Source organism: Furipterus horrens, unplaced genomic scaffold, assembly GCF_987537825.1.
Source record: "Furipterus horrens unplaced genomic scaffold, mFurHor1.1.pri manual_scaffold_4, whole genome shotgun sequence".
Lineage (NCBI taxonomy): Eukaryota > Metazoa > Chordata > Mammalia > Chiroptera > Furipteridae > Furipterus > Furipterus horrens.
This window is the reverse complement of record NW_028327174.1, coordinates 44,182,724-44,191,977: the sequence shown is the minus strand read 5'-3', so window position 1 is coordinate 44,191,977 and position 9,254 is coordinate 44,182,724. Positions and strand designations below refer to the sequence as shown.

At 38.6% G+C, this 9,254-nt stretch overlaps 1 pseudogene; it reads right to left on the bottom strand.

Annotated features, from left to right (window-relative positions):
* Window positions 1-8,038: 8,038 nt before the first annotated feature.
* LOC150011613 (large ribosomal subunit protein eL32 pseudogene) lies at window positions 8,039-8,445 on the bottom strand (annotated as a pseudogene).
* Window positions 8,446-9,254: the final 809 nt, after the last annotated feature.

Genomic DNA, 9,254 nt, shown 5'->3' with positions numbered 1-9,254 from the left:
AGTTGTTAATTCTAATTGCAAGCAGCCTTCTGTTTTTGTTTTCCCGCATCCTTTTAAAAACTATACAGAGCAGGGGCCATGTGTTAACTGCTTTATTTAATTTGATCCTTAAGTACTTGTGATTGACATCATTACCTCTGCGAAGGAGAAAACAGAAGGTCAGAGAGGTCATGTACAATACTCTTTTCAAAGCTGCTGGGTGACAGACTGGATCTGAACCCAGAGAGAAGAACTCAGCCTTGGTCTTGGTCTACACATTTTTCTACTATGGGTTTATTTGTTGAGGCTCCCCACTTTCTACACCAGATATTACCATATATATATATTTGGATTTGGGGGTCATATCTTCTAGTCAATTTCACATCTGAATCAAGACCTGGCTTTATGGGAATGTCATGAGACAGTGTGGGCCAAATGCTCTGGTGTCTGTCGCACATATCATCTCTGCCAGGTACAAATGGAACGCAGGGACGGGTTACAGTTTGAAGCTTGCACCTCCTTCTGTTTCTTCCCACCATTAAAGTTTCACCATGGGAACTGCGAGCGGAGCGTGAGGTCAGGAGACCGGCCTCCACTGTCAGACTCAGGCACTGACTCATCGCCAGGGTAGCATGGGGCACGGACAGGGAGTCAGACACAGGATTCTTTACTTCTTCAAGTAAAATAGGCCAAGACCTGTTTTTAACCTTCAAGTTAAATCAGGGAAGGCAAAAATCAGAATCTATAAGAAGGCATGTAAATTCATTTCAGTACTCAATTTAAGTAGACCTTGTTTCCTTTGGAAAAATAGAGTTTTACTGACAGCTTACGTTGTGCTGCTAATTAATTCCATCACTTGCTTTCCCTAATAGTGACAGCATTAGGTGGCAGGATGATGGCATTGAGAGATTTCTCTGGATTGATCTTTGATTCTTATGTTGTCTTGTCGCCCTGCCCCCCACCCCCGCCCCTTTGTGGCATTGTTACAGGAAGACAAATTGTGAGTGGTGTCTAGGCCTGACCTCAGTTCCTGATGAAGGTATGTCGTGAAACCTCAAATAAAATTAGGAGCTAAGTGTGTATAGCTGTTTGTTTACTTTATTACAAAAACTGAATTGTCAATTCTGATGACTGCCAACTGTCCAATTTAGAAAGTCATTACCCCATGAGCATCTTCAGATACACAGTAGTTGTTTTCTATGTTAAACTTGCTGCAGAGATTCCCTCTTGCTGTGTGGAAGTGACCTTACCAAAAGTTGCTTGACCCAGTTGAGTCATAATACATTCTGGGTGAATAAATAAGTCTTTATTTCCCACTTTTTGTTGCCCTGGTAACCCTTTAGGGTCTTAAAAATGTGGTCTGTAAAATTTCTTTTTGTTTCTCTTTGCAAGATTGAATATACAATGTGGTTTTGCAGATCTGATGGCAAGAGATTGGCTTGCTTCCATACTCATTTAAAAATCACTATTGGTGCCTCTGCTGGAGGGGTTTTCAATTCACTATCTCTAATCTGCCCTTCTGAAAGATTTAGTGACCAGATGTCCAGGATCAGTGAGGAAGATCTTGCCTGCCAGAGTCAATATTTTTTCCCTATCATCCTGCTGGCCCAGGGATTTGAAAATCCCCATCAAGAGTGGATGTCTTGAGTAGAAGTTTTGCCATCCAGATTCTATGTTACTAGACTAACTCAGTTCTAGTATATTTAAAATTCCTTTGATATTTTCATCTTTATAATTTTTAAATCAACTTATTAAAAATTACTCTTTCTGTTCTTCTATTCAAGGTCTGTCTATAGCTATTATTACCTTTGATTTTATTTCTTCACACCCACAGAGATATTTCTACCATGACCCCATTTTTCTATTGCTTTCCCTATGTGTCTGATGGAGCCTTGCCAAGCGAGTGCCCTTGCTACTCAAAGTGTGGTCCTCAGACCACCAGCATCGGGATCATCTCTGAGTCCATTAGAAATGCAGGAAGATCAGGGGAGATGTTGGTCAAAAGGTACACAATTTCAGTTTTGCAAGGAGAGTAATTTCTGTAGATCAAATGTGCAGCAATGTGACTATAGTTAACAACACTGTATTGTATACTTGTAATTTGTTAAGAGACTAGATCATGAGTGTTCTCACCACACACACACACACACACACACACACACACACACTAGTAACCATGTGAGGAGATAGATATGTTAATCAGCTTAATTGTGATGATTATTTTACAAGGCATATGTACATCAAAACATCAAGTTGTGCATTAACACATATGTAATTTTCATTTCTCAATTATAGCCCAATAAAACTATACAAAAGAAAGAAAAAGATGCAGAATCTCAGTGCTCTCTCTGGAGCTGTAGATTCAGAATGTGTGTTTTCACAAGCTTTCCAGGTGATATGTATATATGTTAAAGTTTGAGAAGCTCTGCTCCAATGTGGCCTTGAAAATTCAGTTTCTCCTAGCAGCCTGGACACACAGGGGAGGGACACTTACCAAATATTTTCACTTTGTTAATGTCCTGGAATAACCACTGACATTTGCAATTGGGGAATGGAGTGCCAGATGACAAAATTTTGCTCAACTGAGTTGGAACCATGTTCCCAAGGCAAGTGTTCCATCATGGCTCTGGTTACATGGATTATCTGCTGATTTTCATTATCTGCACTAATCTGGTACTTCCTTCTCTCATATTTGTGCAGCAAGTCAACGAAACCACTGCAGTATGAAGCTCCATTTCAAATGAGTAAAAAAGTGTCACTTTAGAGCAAGAGTCCACAGAATGGTGGGGAGACAAACAGATGTCTCAATTTCAACAGCATGTACTAAGTGACACATTTCACGAGGCAACCAGATGCTCCATTTCATCCATGTAACAGTTATTCCCCATGAGACAGGGACGTGGGTGAGCAAGTCTCACAACTCTGGGACTTGTGAACGCCTCGATGTGACAGCCTTGTCAAAGGAAGCACAGGGTTCATAATTGTTTTTTTTTCTAGTTAACCTAACAGTTTCAACAGTTACATATCCATATTTTCACAAACTCCAGAAATTCAACAGAACTTTGCCATGGCAGTACATCTCAAACTTTAATATGAAGTTTAAGAACATGTGAATCTCCTGGGGATCTGGGTATAAGTGCTGATTCATATATTTGAGCTGGGGCCTGAGGGTCAGCATTTCTGACAGGCTCCTGGGGTGTTGCTGACGTTGCATTTTGAGTAACAAGGAAATGAGGTAAACTCTAGCCTATTCTTCCCTAGATAGGAATTTCAAACCGGGGCCGAATTAGCATTTTCAAAGGCAATGCTACCTGGGCTACTTTTCCATTTCAGAACGAGCTTAGGGATTTTATTAAGATTTAGAAGAGAAATTGTAGTGGCACATTTAAAAAAAAATTAAACTTCATATCTCTTGCTACCACAGAGTTATTCAGAACAGAAAGACAAAGGATATCAGCCTCCCATCTCTTTTGCCCCCAATCCATCCAAGCGCGCCATCACCAACGTGATCTTCCCAAAACTCTGCTCTCCCATGTCACTTCTCTGTTGGAGAATTTACAGTCCTTTTTTATTTCCTGTTGGTTCAAATCAAAATTCACCTGCCAGGCTTCAAGGACTCTCATAACTTGGCTTCACTCTGTTTATTCAATCTTTTTTTCTTCCACTCTTCACCCAGTACTCTCCTTGTAAGACAGGCCTGCCTCACCGCCCCTCCCCTGACAGCTCCTAATCATGCTGTGCCTGGCTGCCCTGAACCCTGCTCAGTTTTGATGGTAAAACTCAAGTGCTGACTGTCCAGGGACACCGTCTCTAACTTTTTCAGATCACAGTGATCACATTTTTTTGAATTCCTATTGCCAAACAATTCAGACTTAATTTAAATGTAAATTTGCTTTGAGTAGTGGTCAAGTAGTGTCCCTCCCCCAAGTTCATGCCCATCTGAACCTTTGGTTATGACCTTATTTATCATTTACAAAAATGTATATCTTTGTAGATGTAATTAGTTACAGCTGGGTTATGGGAGGGCTAAATATAGTGACTGCTGTTCTTAAAAAACAGGGAAAAACACAGAGACATACACAGGGAAGAAGCCACGTGAAGAGGCAGGCAGAGACTGGAGTGATGTCACAAACCAAGCTACACCAGGAATTACCCTAAAACAGGCAAAGAAGGACCATCCCTTAGAACCTTTGGAGGGAGTATGGCCCTATGAACTTCTTGATTTTGGCTTTCTGGCCTGCAGAACAGTGGGAGATTAAATTTCCATTGTTAAAAGCCACCAAATTTGTAGTAACTTGTTATAGCAGCTACAGGAGACGAATACATCTTGTATTCATTTTTATTTAATGTTTGTATATTAGCCTTGGCTGTTGAACTATACCCTATGTCTCTGGAGAATAGGGACAATCCTGTGCTCCTCTAATATTTGCTATAATGCTTTACATGGGCTAAAACAGGAAAGGAAAAGTATGTGGTTTTTAAAATTTTACTCTTTTTGTTGCTGAAATATATCATACATAATACAAAGTACAAAAATCTTAAGTGTATATTTTGGCAACTTTTTAAAAAGTAAATGCACTCATGGAATCAGGATGCAGATGAAGGGAAAGGATATTTGCAGCACTCAGAAGCCTTCCCTGGACTGCCTCCTAGTTAGAAGCAGTATTTTAACTTCAATCACCACACATTAGTTTTATATATTTATATATTTATACAGAGGCTTCTTTCCATCAACATTTGCTGTGAGATTCATTTATATTGTTGCATATGATAGTTTGTAATTTTTTTATGAAACTAGTATATCACCATTTATTCATTCTATTCTTGAAGTTCATTTGAGTTGATTCCAGTTGTTGGCTATTATACACAGTTTTTGGCTATACTGATACATATTGGTATACACATTCCTGTACTGCATTTTGACATATATACTATCAAGGTATATACTGCTGGATCTATACCTAGGAGTGGATTGCCTCGTCATGGGCTTCATCTGTGTTGTTGCATGACCCACCAGTTTGTTTCTTTCTATTGCTGAATAGCATTTCATTGTTATGAATATACCACAATTTGTTTATTTTTCACTTGTTGATGGACATTTGAGTTGTCTCCAATGTGGGATTATTGTAAACATAACTGCATGAACATGCATCTATTTGTGAACATATATTTTCATTTCTCTTGGGTGTCAAATATCTAGGAGTAGAATTACTGGACTATACAGTAAGCATGTATTTATCTTTCTAAAAATCTGTCCAAATATTTTCCAAAGTAATTGTAGCATTGTATACTCCCACCAGCAAAGGAGGAGGATTTTAGTAGCTGTACATCATCACCAACACTTGATATTATCTGTTTTCCTAGTTTTAAACACCTGAGTGAGTGTGAAATGATATATCATTGTGATTTTAATTTGAATTTCCCTAAATGTTGAGCTTGTGCTATCAGCTATTTATACATGTTCTTTGGTGAAATGTCTGCTCAAGTTATTTGCCTACATATTTTATTGGGTTGCTTGTCCTTTTTTTGTTGACTTATAGAGTGCTTTTACATATTTAGGATCTAGTCTTTGTCAGATACCTGTATTGCAAGCCTTTGGCTTGCCTTTTCATTTTCTTGATAGTGTCAAAGAGCAAAGTTTTTAATTTTGGTGAAGTCCACTTTGCCATTTATTTCTTTTATGATTTATATGGCTTTTTTTTTTTTGTGTTCTATCTTAGAAATCTTTACATATCCCAAGATTATGAAGGTTTTCAGCTATGTTTTTTTTCTAAAATATTCACATTGCTAGTTTTATTGATGTAAGTGGGGTTCTTATGGTGTCTAAGGGAAAAGAATTCCCCAAGACATACACAGGAGGATGTAGCTCTGTGGTATGGTTTTTGATGATGTACAATTAAGGGGGTTCCCCTCCTGACTTCCCGATGTCCCATCTCCATCTCTCTTGCCATGGAAAAAAAATCCAATCTTGTCTTCAGTCGGGCAGCATGAAGGCCACTGCCCAGAGTTTATGCTCCATATTAAAGTACAGTTAAGTCCAGCAACTGGCTAGCTGAGTGTGTGTTTCCATTTGTAGTCCATTGCTGTGCTTTGGTATTCCTCCTAGAGGCCACGAGCCACATGGCTGCGAAGGCCATGTGACCAGGGAGAGAACAGGTGAGTGCAATGTGCGGGTGTGGGTCACAAGCAAGAGAGAGAGCTTCTTTGTTCCCCTGAGGTTATAACTAGGAGCTTAGGTTTGGGACAGACCAGGTGCTTCCTCAGAATGACCAATCTACATCCCAAGTTTTGTGGGCTTTGACTAGGATCCATCTCCCAGTTAGACTGACAGGCCTCACCCTGTGCCCTACAACAGTCTGGTACCAGAGTGGGAAAGGGAGGAGTGTTAACCTCCTTGGTGGAGCAGTGCTATGATCCCCTGAAATGTGAAAAGCTGTAGTTTTCTGGTGAAGCAAACAGGCTCTTGCTTCCCAGTTTATTAAGCTCAATGTCTAGTCTCTTTTGCTCCCCTCTCAATATCTAGCTAAATCCCAACAGTAACATTCTCTTTTATGTTTAGATCTATAGTTCATTTTAAATTTATCTGTGTGGCAAAACATAAGAGCTGATGTTATTTATGCATGCATGTATGTATGTATCTATCTCTCTATCTAATCTAACCTAATCTAATCTATATTCAATTGTTCCAGCTACATTTGTTGAAAAAGTTATTCATTCTTTATTAAATTTCCTTGCTATCGTTGTTGAAAATCAACTGACTCTTCATGTGTGGGTCTATTTCTAGAGTTGATTTTGTTTCACTGACCTGTTTTTCTATTCTCAGTACAACATTCTCTTTTATTACTATAAGTTTCTAATAAGTCTTGAAATCAGGTAGTCTAAGTCTTTCTTTTTCAAGATAATAATATCCTGTTTTGTGAACTTCCATATATATTTTATTTATTTATAAATATATTTTATTGATTATGTTATTACAATTGTCCTAATTATTTTGCCTTTGCCCCCTTCTGCCTGGTATGCCCCTTCCCTCCAGCAATTTCCCTGCCCCCCACTTAGTTCATGCCCATGGGTTATACATATAGTTCTTTGGCTTCCCCATTTTCTCTAGTATTCCGTCTATTTTGTACCTACCAATTATGCTTCTTTTTAAAAAAGTATTTTACATATTTATTTTTAGAGAGAAGGTGAGGGAGGAAGAAAAAATGGGAGAGAAACATCAATGTGTGAGAGATACATCGGTCAGTTGCCTCTCATCTGCCCACAACTGGGGACCTGGCCTACAACCAGACATGTGCCCTCGCTGGGACTCAAACCAGCAACTTTTCAGTTCAAAGGCTGGCACTCAATCCACTGAGCCCCACCAGTCAGGGCCAATTATGCTTCTTAATCCCTGTACCATTTCCCCCATTCTCTCACTTCCCCCTCCCAGCTGATAACCGTCCTAATGATCTCCATACCTATGATTCTATTCTTGTCCTGGTTGTTTGCTTAATTTGTTCTTTTAGATTCAGTTGTTGATGGTTGTGAATTTGTTGCCATTTTAATGTTCATAGTTTTGATCTTTTTCTTAAATAAGTCCCTTTAACATTCCATATACTAAGGGCCTGGTGATGATGAACTTCTTTAGCTTTACCTTGGGCACTTTGTCTGCCCTTCCATTCTAAATTATAGCTTTGCAGGATAGAGTAATCTAGGTTGTAGGTCCTTGCTTTTTGTCACTTTGAATACTTCTTGCCAGTCTCTTCCTGCCTGCAAAGTTTCTTTTGAGAAATCCATTGATGGTCTAATGGGAACTACTTTGCAGGTAACTCTCTGCTTTTCTCTTGCTGCTTTTAAGATTCTATCTTTATATTTAACATTTGGCATTTTAATTATGATGTGTCTTGGTGTGGTCCTCTTTGGGTTCAACTTTTTTTTGCTTCTCTCTGCTTCCTGGACTTACATGTCTATTTCCTTCACCAAATTAGGTAAGTTTTCTTTCATTATTTTTTCAAATAAGTTTTCTTTTGGCAGAATTTTATGGTTTTATTAACACAAATACAATGTGTACACAATCTGTCTATTCAATTTCTTCACTGCGCAGCCTGGCATTGGGATTGGTGACTCTGATGGCTAGCTGGACTGCTCTTTCCACAGTGGCTTGCAGTTATTTGAGGAGACATTGTGAGCAATCTCAACACAGTAAGATTTGTTGCACATAAGGAGCACTTCAAGCTTCTTGATGCTGTGGACCAGGAACTTTTAAAAAACACTGGGCAGCATGTACTTTGTTTTCTTGTTGCTCCCATAACCAATGTTGGGCATTAAGATCTGGTGCTTGAATCTTCTGTGCACCCTATTGTCAATACCTCTGGGTTTCTGCCAGTTGCACTTACTTTTGACATATCGGTCTGACTGGTGCTGGATGAACATCTTGGTCCTCTTTTTGACAATCTTGGGTTTCACGAGGGATCTGAGGGCAGCCATGTTGCTGACTAAGAGATGGCTGCCACCTCTGCAGACAGCTCCGAGGAAGAGAGTTCAAATAAGTTTTCAATTTATTGCTCTTCTTCTTCTCCTGGCATTTCTATGAGTTGGATATTGGCATGTTTGCAGATGTCCCAGAGTCTTCTTATACTATCCTCATTTTTTTTTTGTATTCTTGTTTCTTCTTTCTGTTCTGGGTGAATGTTTATTTCTTCCTTATGTTCCAAATCATTGAGTTGAATCCCAGCTTTTCCCCCTTCACTGTTGGTTCCCTGTAGATTTTTCTTTATTTCACTTAGCATAAACTTCATTTCTTCTTTTATATTGTTGGCATACTCAATGAGTTCTTTGAGCATCCTGATCACCAATGTTTTGGACTTTGCATCTGATAGGTTGGATATCTCCATTTTGTTTAGTTCTTTTTGGGGGGTTCTTTCATTCAGGCTGTATTTATTTGTCTCTTCAATTTGGCAGTCTCCCTGTGTTTGTTTCTATGTATTAGGTAGAGCTGTTTTTTCTCCCTGTCTGGGTCTTGAGGTTTGGTGGTTTTTTTTTTTTTTTTTTTTTTTTTTGTGAGAAGGTTTTAAATGACAACTTCAATTTTTTTAAAATAAATGTGAGATTTTGTATTTTTTTGGTGATTTTAGGAATTGTTTCTCAAAGAATTTGTGCATTTCACTTAAGTTGTCAAATTTATTGGCATAGTATTGTTCATAACATTATTGTTAGTGTCTACATGATAGTGTAGCAAAATCCTTGATTTTATTTCTTATACTGATCATTTGTTCTCCTTCTTATGATCATTCTTG